The sequence below is a fragment of the Gymnogyps californianus genome, chromosome 19 (genome assembly GCF_018139145.2).
Source record: "Gymnogyps californianus isolate 813 chromosome 19, ASM1813914v2, whole genome shotgun sequence".
In the NCBI taxonomy this organism is placed as follows: Eukaryota; Metazoa; Chordata; class Aves; order Accipitriformes; family Cathartidae; genus Gymnogyps; species Gymnogyps californianus.
The window spans coordinates 13,289,602-13,301,678 of NC_059489.1; the positions used below are offsets into that span (position 1 = coordinate 13,289,602).

A 12,077-nucleotide genomic window follows, 5' to 3' on the forward strand; every position below is an offset into this window, starting at 1 on the left:
GATGCTCATTTTTACAAAAGGCTTCAGTGAGGACCCAAGGAACTATAAAGGAGTAGATGTTCATTCCAGTTTGCAAATCTCTAGCTCCAAGCTTGTAGGTGGGAAGAGGAAGAGCCTTCCAGGGACTAATGACTTGTTAAAGATAGGAATAAATGGCCATTTTTCACATCTGAGTGAGGTAGTTTGTGGAGTGCCAAAGGAACATGTGCTGGGAGAAGGCTCCTCAGCAGAAACATTAGGGAAAAGGGCTGATGATTCAAAATTACTAAAGCAGTTAGAAGTAAAACTTCCTGCAAACAGTTGCAAAATGCTTTCTCCATGCTGAATGCCTGAAAGATAAAACATCAGATGCGATTCAACATCAATAAATGTAAATAACACACAGAGCGGGGAAGAGAAATGACCAGTCTATGCATCTCCACAATCAAAAGCCCAGCATTAGGAATTACCACCCAAGAAAGAGAGACCAGGGTCACTTCAGACTTGAGAAATGACAGCCCCATGTCTAATGGCTGCCAAAGTGACCAGTATAGTTTCTATAGCCTTCTCAGAAGAGCACCTCAGTGCTCTCAGAGTGGTGGCTCCAACACTACCTGGACAGGGAGCTGCATGCAGAGAAGTGCCAGATAAGCAAGAACATTTTTAGATATTGTTTCTGCTGACACAGAGTTTCTCCTAAGCCTCCCTAAGAAAATTCTGGTTTAACCAGGAGGTGAGTTTTTAGATGAGATCGTATGCAGCAGTTTGAGCCCCTTGGTCGACACTTCAATCTTCCTGCTTTTCCCTTTCATTTTTGGTGTCATTCAACAGAGTACCAATGCTGACTGTTGGGATCTGGGCATTCAGGGGAAGGACTGTCAGTGGCCAACAGGCTGTAGCTGCCAAGAAAAAGGAATTAAAGAAAGCTGCAACAGTCTCATCCATTCCCTTATGGGCTTGTAATGCCAGGGAAGAGGGAGCAAAGCTGTAACACTAGCAATCCTGCACAGGCACTGGCATTCAGGACAGGCTCTGACATCTCTTGTGAGCAAACCCTGGCACTGAGAAACTCACATTGCGTGAGGGGATGCTTGGGTGCCTCACACAGCTGAATATCTTGTGTAAATGTGCTCAGACAGAAGCAGGCTCACTCTTTCAGCTAGCAGAGAACTACCTACATGTCCTGGGATACATGGCCAGTACAACCTCCCATATGCAGTGCTGGTCTGACATGTGCCCTCCAGAGAAACTGCCCAGGAATTGTGTGCAGGTTAATGAAAAGTCCTGAGAAAAGAGTAGGGAGGACCAAAGGCACCCCATTAAAATGGAGGTCAGGTCAGCCAGGTGGGACACCACGTACATCCCTAGAAAATTACCAGCTGGGATATGCCCGCTAAATCACACCACACTTTGCATTATTCTGGGTGAACAGTCACCAAACAAGTAAGTAGAAAGCTTTATTATGAAGTGTAGATTCCATCTTGGCCACTTAGCCTCTGTACACACTCACAGTGACTCAAGCTCAAGAAACCTGTGATCTTTGCACAACTCCATCTCCCAAGCTTCTGCGCTTGGGGAGTTTGCAGGGTTCATCCTCCATTCTGACATGAAAGTAGGGAATTTATCCACATCAAATGGGCTCCATCTGCCACTATCTAGCCATCCTCCCCAGTTGAGGCAGGCCACACACCAATTTTTTTATCTGGAATTTTACTAACCTGTTTAATTTTTCAGCTGCATATTTTGCAACCCCTACCCCATGTAAAAAAATAATAAATATACTGCTGGCCCTTTTTCCCTGTTGATCATTGCCCAACCTTTCTACTTCCTTTTCTTGTGTATTCCTGATTTTGTCTCATCACAGTACTTTGCCTCCTGCCTTGGAACAATTCTGAGTTTTCACCGCACTTGTGTGGGACCATGTGAAAAATTTTCTGAAAGTCAAAAGCTGAATTTTTTAATTGGTTCTGTTTCATTCACTGCTTTAGAGGCACCTCCAGACTGCTCTGAAAAATTAGGAGATGACAGCCTGTATCCATCTCACCCACTAATTATTTTAGTAGTCCATGCTAGAAAAAAAAAGTCCTTTGTCCTCATTTATCATTTAGGTGGGCAATGCATCTCCATGAAAGAGGGAAGACTATGATACTCAAGGGCTTTAGGGGCCCAGAAGGTTCCTGCACTGTCTACATCCTTGATGTGGGGTCTTGCAACAAGTCCTCTTCTGTGCACGTGCCTCAACAGAGAAAAGGTGCTGGTGGTGGAGGTGATGGGAGAAGCCCACCCAGCAGAGTGCCGTGCAGCAGTGACCAGGCCTGTCCTGCCAGCCTCCTCCAAGCATTTAGTATCAGGCCTGGAGCTCATGTGCCCATCTATCACATCTGCAGATAGTCCTGAAGGGCGAAAGGGAAAGATTCAGGGTGAGATCAGCACATGAGATGCTGTGCACTTTGGGCAGCTCACCTTTCCTTGCTGGTCCTAAGCCATCCCTGCTGATGGCCTTTTACTGCCACAGGGAGATTTACCCCAAGCAGGATCACACCATGCAGTGTCTCCCTTGCACTCCACTCCTCTTCCACTGAACTCAAAAGACTGGAGATGGTAACTTGCAGGCAGAAAAGGACAAGAACATGAACCACTCCAGTGGCAGCAAGAGGGGACTGAGGAAGCAGAGCTCATTCTCACAGGAAGACGTAGCACTGGAGTGAAAAAGTCCTGGAGACCCTTCCTCTGGGCTGCTGGGTGACATGTGCATTGCCATGGCCGATGTGGAACCGGGGACCCATCCATCACATCTGCAGATAATCCTGAAGGGGTAGAGGGACAGATCCAGGGTGAGAGCAGCACATGAAGCACTGTATGGCCAGAGCCTCCTCAGGCAGGTCCAGCTAATGCACGATGGAGAAGACATTAGGAACCGGCCAGCTCCAAAGGGAGCAGGGATGCCTGAGTGGGGCTTTGGTCAGCAAGGGCAGTAAATCATACAGGAGGCTGCAATGCAAAAAAGTACAAGAAACTGCGGTTTGAGACTGTCGGTGTCGATGAGTCCTGTCTTGTCCTTGAGCTGCTCATGGTGTGGTTCTGCTAAATGGTGGCATTTGTTTTGGAACAACTCTACTTATGAGGAGAAGTGCATTAGACAGGACATTTCAAACATAGTGGACTAAACATTAGGAAAAATCAGTAAGGAACAAGCCTCCTGGCCATCTTGCTGGACACTGCAGTAGGGCTCTGTTTACTCACTCAGATCAATGCTTGGAGATGAATTTATTTCAATAACCTCTTCCCCATCAGATATTAAGGAATATCCACTTCATCAGATGTAGCATGACCAGGAAATCACATGTCCAGCCCGTGACAGGGAGAGGGCTCAGCTCAGGACAGCCTCATTGCATGGACTACATGAGGGTGAGGGACCCCAGCACTTCTCAGCTGTAAGTGGGGCACTGCTGGAATCAGAGCTTCTGGGGCTACCAGGTTTCTATGGTCTCTGGCAACATGAGCCCACAAGTCTGGAAGCCCTGAAATTCCTATCGCCAAGCCAAAATGTTTAAGAGGACTTCCCAGAAACCACAGGATAAAAACAAACAAACAAACAAACAAAATGAACAAAAAAACCCAACCAAACAAAAAAAACAACAAAACCCCAAACGAGATCTGAGGGAGTTTTCAGGTGGGTGTTTATGATCTAATGGGAATCTAGGCAGCTTCCCAGGTGAGAGCCATGTATCAGAGAAGCTGAGACCTGTCCTTGACTTAGCTTGACTTGTACCACCTATGTTACAAGGTAAAAGGTGCCATCAGTTCATTTCCTTCCACTTACCTCAAGTGAACCAGACGTGGGCTTGGGGAGGGGGAGCCTCAAAGGATCTCTATCTCTTTACTTTGCATGTTTGCAAAAAGTTTTTCTTCTCTGACAGAATGTTTGGCAGGTGGAGAAGCATCCTCCATTGCAGCCATGTCCAGCACGTGGCTGTGCCCAGCCTGCTTGGGATTACTGTGCTCATCTGTAGCACAGGAAACCTTAAGTCAAGATTTAGCCCTGCCTCATATACTTGGCATTATTCTGAGTGTCTGTGTGTAACAGAACAAGAGGACATGTTCTGAGTGCCTGCAGCACATGCTACCTGAGCCACAGTGTATGTGAGCATCTCAGGTGGATAATCTTAGGGGTGCAGCCACATACTGGCAAAGATGTGCACCGAACAGCACAGCTTTGGGCATGCCTACGCTGCAGGAGGGAAGCAGATGCTACGCTGCGGACAAAACACCTGAGCACCCCTGTGCTCACTTTCAGCTTCCTAGCGCAGCCCCAGGATCTGTGCAGCGCAGGGCGCAGTCTGCTCTGTGCATCAGCACCCAAACAAGCCGACCGAGGGGCAGCAGCGGCAGGAGTCACAGCTCCGTTTGCTGAGTAGCCACATCCTCTGGCTCGCTGATGGGAAGGGCATCCAACACGGCACTCACGTGGAAGGACCTGCACCCAGCCATCCCCTCAGCCGCGACACTCACCCTGACCCCAGCCCTTCCTTCGTCTTAGGGTCACACAGACCCCAAAACCACACTGGCCACCCCGGCGTGGGAGGCGGAGGTCGCGGGGCCTGCCTCGCACCACGCTGCAAAGAGTTAAGCCCTCGCTCTGTTGATATTTCCGAGCGGCTCCCAAAGTCGGACGAGACGGGGAGCGCCCTGATTGGCTGCGTACCGGCCGGTAGTAATTAGTATCAGATATCAAACTTCTGTCTTTGCTAAGACCCTTTCCGATAGTCGCTGCTCCCCGCTAGACGATGACATCAGCCAGGACACCCAGCTGCTGGTAGTAAACTCCGGGCGGGAGGAGGCTCCCGCTAGCTCCACGTTAATTAGTTCAACACAGCACAGGGGGAGCAGTTGGAGTCTGTGGAGGGTCAGTGCTGGATGGGACCAAATCTTTCAAAGCCACTTGCTGCTTCTTGCCAGCCAGCTGTAAAAGCACCCAGAGTCCAGGAGAGCTGGATGAATGCTGAGCACTAGCCGTGGTCTGGTCGGCTTTTCTCTGTGGAGGAAGTTAATGGTTTAAGTGAGGGGCGTCTGGATCTGGTCCCTGAGTCACCATGACACTCCTGGGGTCTGAGCACTCCTTGCTGATTCGGAGCAAGTTCAGATCAGGTAGGGGAAACCTTGAGATTTCTCTTAAAACTTCTCTCTCCGGCAAGCCGTAGCCACAGACTGTTTTGCATTAAATGTTTGGAAGCAGCATGCGAGCAAAATATTCAAGGGGTCGTAGAGCTGTCACGGCTTTGCTCTTACAGAGGCTATTCCGCAAGTGGAGAAACACATCTTCCTTCCTCTCTGTTGCTTTTTTTTTTTCCTCTGGTTTTTCATTGTCTTCGATTTATGTCTGTGGTTTATTTTGGTAAAACTGCAGTTCCCGGGTCTCCTGCCCTGGCCCTGCTGCAAAGGATTTCGGCAGGAAGCCAAAAGGGCATCTAGGATAAACAAGGTACCTAATGCTGTCCATATATTCCAGGTGCTCTTGCGGGTCCGTCTGTGATAATCGCAGTGAGGACGGGCCTGACACTCTCTCTGACATGCAGGCAGCTGACTTTGTTCCATTAGTTGTGACTAATTGGAGAAAAATGAATTTGAAGAAATGCGTCATTTTTAGAAGTAAAAATAACAAATGGAACATGAAAAGTATTTAAAGTGACATCATCAGAGAAATAAAACCAGAGCCACACAATTGATTGCCACTCTCGGAGGGTTTGCAAGTAAAACATGCCTCCGTCTCGTAAGTTAGGGGAAGCTCCAGTAAGGGGCTTCTCAGAGGACGTTCAGCGTGAGTGAAGGTGAGTGAAGGTGAACTATGGGACGGTCACTTCTAAATCAGACCCTCTGCTGGATATTCATGCCTTTATTCACTGGCTTTATTTATAGTAAGTATGCCGTGTTTGTGAGTGGGTATCTTTACTTGTAATTTTTTTAATGACCATAACATACTGTAATATTAATGGTAATGTCAAAAAATGTTCTCGAGGAGCTTTCTCTGACCTTCCCACAGAGGTGAAGTTCTCCTCAGGAATATTATCTGTGAGGATGTTCAGACAAACCAGCTGCATGTGCCGTACAGGACGCTGTAAAACCGGACAGGGTAGTCACGTTGGAACATGCACCCGGTCTGGCATGTCACCCACGCCGTGTGTGTTTTTGCCTCCTTGTGCATTGTAGATAATGAAATTAGAGATTTATGATACTGATGGTAGACATGAGTGGTGTTATCAGGATCTCTTAGATAGCTGGGTGGTCAACTTAAACTTTGTTTTCTCAGCAAATACAAAGTTGGCAGTTGGTTGAAAACCCAAGAGTGTGTGTGCAAACACAAGTGTCCTAGCCTGGCTGAATTATACAAAACTTGGGTCCAGGGCTTTGGTGTGGTTTCCATATCGCTCTGATCTTACATTTCATTAGATTAAGTCATTCCTTAGATTTTGTTGGTATATTATGGTACATTGCTGTTCATTTGAAAAAAATCTCAGTCTGTAACAATTCCTCCAGCAACTACAAAGCAACACTGCCACCTTTCTGATGAGAGGAGGATGGGCTGTGTTACATGTCCCTGCATTCTTTTCAAATGAACCAGTATTGTTTTTAAGGCTCATTTCTGGTTTATTTGTAAGCTGGCTTTATTATGGAACCAACAGTGGGATCTCTAAACATATTTTTTAAATGATTCTCCAGTAAAAGTAAACTTTGTGGGTCTTTGCGTCCATAAATTCTCGTGCCTTTCAGCATTTCTAGGGCAGTCAATTTGCGGGGCATTCTTTGGTTCATGACTTATTCCCACAACTGCCATCCCTCACTACTGCCTGGTGAAAGATAGGTTTCCCATTTGACAAGATTTCTCTGCCTATTTATTTTGTTTGAGTCAGGCTTGCAAAATCCCAAATGCGTGTCTGCACCTCGCTCTCCCCACTGCTGGGATGGCTGCAGGTAATGTGGGACATGGCCACAGCACAACCCTGGTCATCGCAGTCTGTGAGACACGGGAGGAAAGTGGGATGCTGAGGAATGCAAATAAATCAATAATGCTGCTTTCAGTTTGTGCTGGGTTTTTATTAACATGGGGAATAGAGAAGAAAAGATAACATTTAATGGTTGAAGTGGTCGAATCTCTTTTATGTGCAAAGTCTCTATGGGACAGAGTTTCCTCTGGTGTCCCTGCTCCGTGTGCAGATTTCAGTAGCTGCAAAGACTGACAAGGGTGGCAGGAGGTGCAGTGCTCTGATTTACTGTCCTCCATTCACTTGGAAGAGGGAAGAACGTCTCAAACAACCCATCGCCCTGCACCACACCCCCCTGCATGGCTGAGGGGCTGTAACACACTACGGGACAGCAGCAGCAGTTTACAGAGAGAGCTGTGTAGCTTGCATGGAGCATGAGAAGGACAAGCCAGGAGGGATCAGACCCTGAAATGCCAAGCCCCAAGGAGCCATGCTTCATGATGCGCCGTTGTTTTGGAAATGGTCTTGCGCAGGCAGGTGTGAGGCTTTGCTTGCTCCCCAGGTTTGGGAAGGATTAGCTGTGCTCCATGACTCATGACGAGTCTGAATCCCTTTTGAAGAATTCCAGGCCAATGTTAATGAGGGCTGAAGTAAATCTTAATAACTAAACTTTTGCTGTCTCTCCATGGCCTGCACACACTGAGCAGCTGAAAGAGCTATGTGTGTGTTAAAGGGTGCTAGAGATGTATTACTTGCTTGTTGTTTCCTCATCCCAGAATCCCTTTAATCTCTGTGGCACACAGCAGGCAGAAAGTGGAGCGAGGAGGTGGCAACTAGAAGATTGTGGCACGTAGGTGTCCCTCCTAGAGTGGCTCGAGGGTCAGCTTTCCTGTCTCTTGCTTCCATCTGGCAGCACCAGTAGCAAGAAAACGAAAGCGTTTGTCCAGGAAAGGCTGATCTGGTGGAGGCAGCAGCTTTTTCACACAGTGCCCAGCAATCCTCCCTTGAGTCCCACAGCGTTTTCTCCTGCTCTTCGCTCTCCAGTGGTCCACAGTGAAGGACCAGCATAGCCGTGCAGTGTGGAGAGACGGTAGCTGCTCCAATGCAGGGCACCAGGAACCGCTCCAGAGGAGATAGATCAAATCACCAACATGCTGCAGGCCTTCAGGTTCCCCCTCCCCTTCCTCGAGGATTTGTGTGCGTGTTTATTTTGTCTATTTTGCCAAAGATAAATATACTGATCTGAGGTCATCCTGACAAATTTTGCAGGAATGATGATTCTTCAAGCCTGCCATGCTATCCCATGTGCTCCAATTATCAATGGGATTGCACTAAATCAGCTAGGACATCTAAGGGCTGTTCCAGAAACATATTTAACTCTTCCCAGAAACAATCATTTATGTGAAGTGATCTCCTGCTTTGAATACAAACCAATTGTACTCCAGCAGCGGAGAAGCGTTGTCATCAGACAGAGCAAACAAAGCTGGCAAATGCAGGCTTAACCTTAACTCTGACCTTTTCTGTCCAGCGATATGGAAAGAGAGTTTACAAGGCCAACATCTGTATAACATCAGTGGTAGTTCAGATAATTGGTGAGAAGTGAAAGTTTAACACTCTAAATATGGCTGTGCATGGCTTGGCATGGGGTAATATCCAGGCCTAATTGTGGACACATGGGTGTGAATTTGCAGAGAAGACTTGCCTGGCTCTATGGAGGAAAGGATTCATGCTTACACATAGGGCTTGAATGAAGCTGATTGAGATGGGAGAGGAATTTATTCTGTCCGCCTCTGGTGGAGAGAGTGATATGGACCAAAATCAGCAGGTTAATAAAGGCAGAAGAGAGTAGGTCTTGGTAGGGTGTTAGGCCACGCATTTTGGCAGAACCTTTATTTTCATTTTTCTGGTGTCCAAAAATAAAGCATGCACATGTGTTTCCTCTCAGATCATGAACTCGTACAGTTCTCAATCAGTGTGTGCGTTCAAACCATGGCCTCGCTGTAACTGATGACACTGTTTTGTGATTTTGTGAAGTTTTTGTAAAACACTGACTTGATGTAGATTGGTTTGTGCTTAGTTTTGTTTTTCTAGCATCTTATACCTTGGTGCTTTAGCTGATAGACATATGTCTGTCAGTCAGGCATGTGTTACAGCACAGATTGAAACGTACCTCACTGTGCTTGAGGAGAAGGATGTATGGGCTGCTCACGGGGATGCTGAAGGGATGACTCTAAGGAGGGCTGGTGACAGCCTGTTCTCAGGACCATGGCGAGGTTGGGGTTGCACATTATGGTGGACACAGCCTTCAGAGGGATTTCACAGCTGGTTGTTCTTTAGTGGTGACATGTGCCCATTCAGTGGTCTGGGCTCCTTGCTAGCCAGCTATGGTCCCTATGTCTCTTCCAAGGCACCAGCAGGTCCAGACGTGGGTTTAGAGATGTTGTTCTCACCAACATAGATGAGATTTTCAGTGCAGTGCAGCCTCCCAGGTAACACAAAAATTCATAGCACATCTGCCCAGGAGAAGGTAAGATGCTCCCACCTCTGAAGTCCTGAGTATCGCAGGCAGAGGTAAAGCTGGTGTGGCTGGGCCCCACTCTGAGGCAGCGCCTGGCTGGGAGAGGACTGACCAGAGCTCTCCACGGCTGTCCCGGCTGAGTGGTGCCATTTTCAGCTGGGCTGTGGCTGGCTGAGCTTCATCTCTGCTCACACACGTCCCACACAGGCCGTGTTGTCAGAGGATAACACCGGCCTGGAGACATGATGCTACAGAGAAATCACTTTGTGGCACCTGGCTATCAGCAGAGCGGATGGGCCGAGAGCCATGGAGGGGCTCAGGACAGAGCCTGGCCAAGGTGTTTTTGCAAAACAGCAGCTCCAGAAAAGCAGGCCTTAGATGCTCTGCCGGGCCAGTGCTTCACCCTGCCAGTGGTGGCACCCAGGAGGTTGGCTGGCTTGTCACCCAGCTCAGGGTGACTCCACATTCACCCAAGCACAGCCCCCACATCAGGAGCCTGATGTCAGCCTGTTGCTCAGCCGGGACAGAGCACCACTGCTCCCGGCTGCCCTGCCCATTTGGACATCTTGCTTTGGATACAGGCTCCTGCTCCTGATGCAGATGTGAGAAACAGCCACAGCCCCGAAAAGGCCACAAGCAACACTACTGCACCCTGCCACCGAGCCAGCCCTGCTCCTGCCCTGCTGGGACCTTGGGGCAGTCGAAGGATCCCACGTGCATCTCCCACTGGGCAGCTTCTCTCCCCCTGGCATGCTCATGCGAGAAAGCCTCAAACATCATCTGTAAAGACAGTCTCAAAGCCAGCAGCAGTCCTGCCTCTCAAGGGAGACTGGGTCCAAAACAGGGTCGTTTTCTGCCAGCCAGTGTGTGAGCAGGGGTGAGTCACCAGGTTCCACCATGGCCCTGGACAAACACATGCTTCACATTTGCTCAGCTGCTCTTTGACATGCAACAAAGCTGCTGCTGTTGAAAACAGGAGTCCCTCCTCCCCATCACCCCATTCCCAATTTGCTGCCAACTGCCCCCTGGTCCCAGCAGAGCAGTCCCCGTCCTGTGCACCATTGAGCTGCACTCATGCTCCTCAAACCCCAGCTCTGGGCCACGAAGGGCAGGAATGAGCTGCTGGGGTGGCTGGCAGAGGGGACAGTGACTTGCTGCTGCTTTTTTCAGTGGCAGTGCCAACTTCAGTTGTTTGTCGAACTGCTGACTCCCATCATGGTCACGCACTTGGGTTAAACTGGCATAACATGGTGCTTCTTCTGGTCCCCTTCACTGCGCAGCCCAGGAGCACTGGCTGGTGCAGGGAGCTGCACAAGGTGCAGGGATCAGCAGGCAGCTGCCCGACCCTCAGTTCTGGTAGCAGCAGTGACTTATTTCAGAGGAAGATGAGAGCACAGCAAATGCACTGCTTGTGAATGTGGTTCCCAATCAGAGCGAAGGTGCTGGTGCAGCCCAGGCAGGGAGGAAACCAGCAATTATTGGGATTTCACCCGAAATCACATAAGAGAGCTGGGAAGAGCTGAAGCAGTAGGGTCTCTGCCTCAGTCACTCCCACTCCCAGAGGGTCTGTCACAGATAGGGACAGATGCTGGGTCAGAAGTCAGGAAGCAGCAACAGACCTGCAGCTCCACCTGGGCAGCTCGTCTCAGCTGCAAGGCTGAGCTGACTGCTGAGAAAGCCTCGTGCAGCCTCAGAGTTTCCAGGGAACCTGCTCTGGCCGCTGCGTAAGTGTTGGTGGGAAGGGAAGGGCTCTGATCCAGCCTCCTTCACGGAGACAGACCATCACCAACACTAGGTCAGGTCAGCCATGGCTTTGCCTGCCTGCCCTAGTCCTGAACCCTGCGAGAAGGACAGTTCCCCCACCTCCCTCGGCAATGTGCCTCAGTTGTGCTCAGCCCCCTGTGCTGTTAAAACCAATTCCCCAAAGAGAGGATGGTGCTATGAGTGCTTTGGCAATGCCCCAGCATGGGGGATGCTCTGATGCAGGTGATAAAACTCCCATCCTGACTGTCTACTGAGCACTGGACTCAAAGTGTCCCTGCAGATTGAAGCAGAAGGCCAGGTCTGCCTAATCCTGGGGTGGAGGGAGGATTTGAACATGTCTTTTCCAGTGCATCACCAGGCCAGGCAAGGCCCAAGCTGTCCTCAGCTGCCTAAAGCTCTGAGGTCAACTCCTGGGGAGGAGGATGACTCATGATTGCGAGTCATGGGCAGTGCTCAGAGCCTGGGCCACCAGAGCCAGCTATGACTGATGCCACGAGGTCTTCTCTGCACCAATGACACAGCCCTGCTGCAGAGGATGTTTCTGGAAGCTGTATCACTAAATGGGACTTGGTGCTAGCATAGAAGAGAGGAGTATTTCTAACAAAGTTCACGAGCAAAATCACTGGAATAGCTCTGACATGCCTCGCATCATCTAGGGAGGGATTTCTCATCATGAGGTACCATAGGAGGGAGCAGGGTTGCTGAAGGCAAGGTTTTCTGGCAGCTGATGGCAGCTGATGGTGCCAGCACAGCTTGGTACCACAGGGTGACCACTGTGCATGACTGCTCCCTTGGGGGTACTTCTCACCATCCAAACTGGTGCAGGTAGGCAACAA

The 12,077-nt window shown here is 49.3% G+C and overlaps 1 protein-coding gene across 1 annotated transcript in view; it reads left to right on the forward strand.

Annotated features, from left to right (window-relative positions):
- Positions 1-12,077, forward strand: part of MYOCD (myocardin) — a 113,668-nt gene that overhangs the window by 71,725 nt on the left and 29,866 nt on the right. The window lies entirely within an intron of this gene.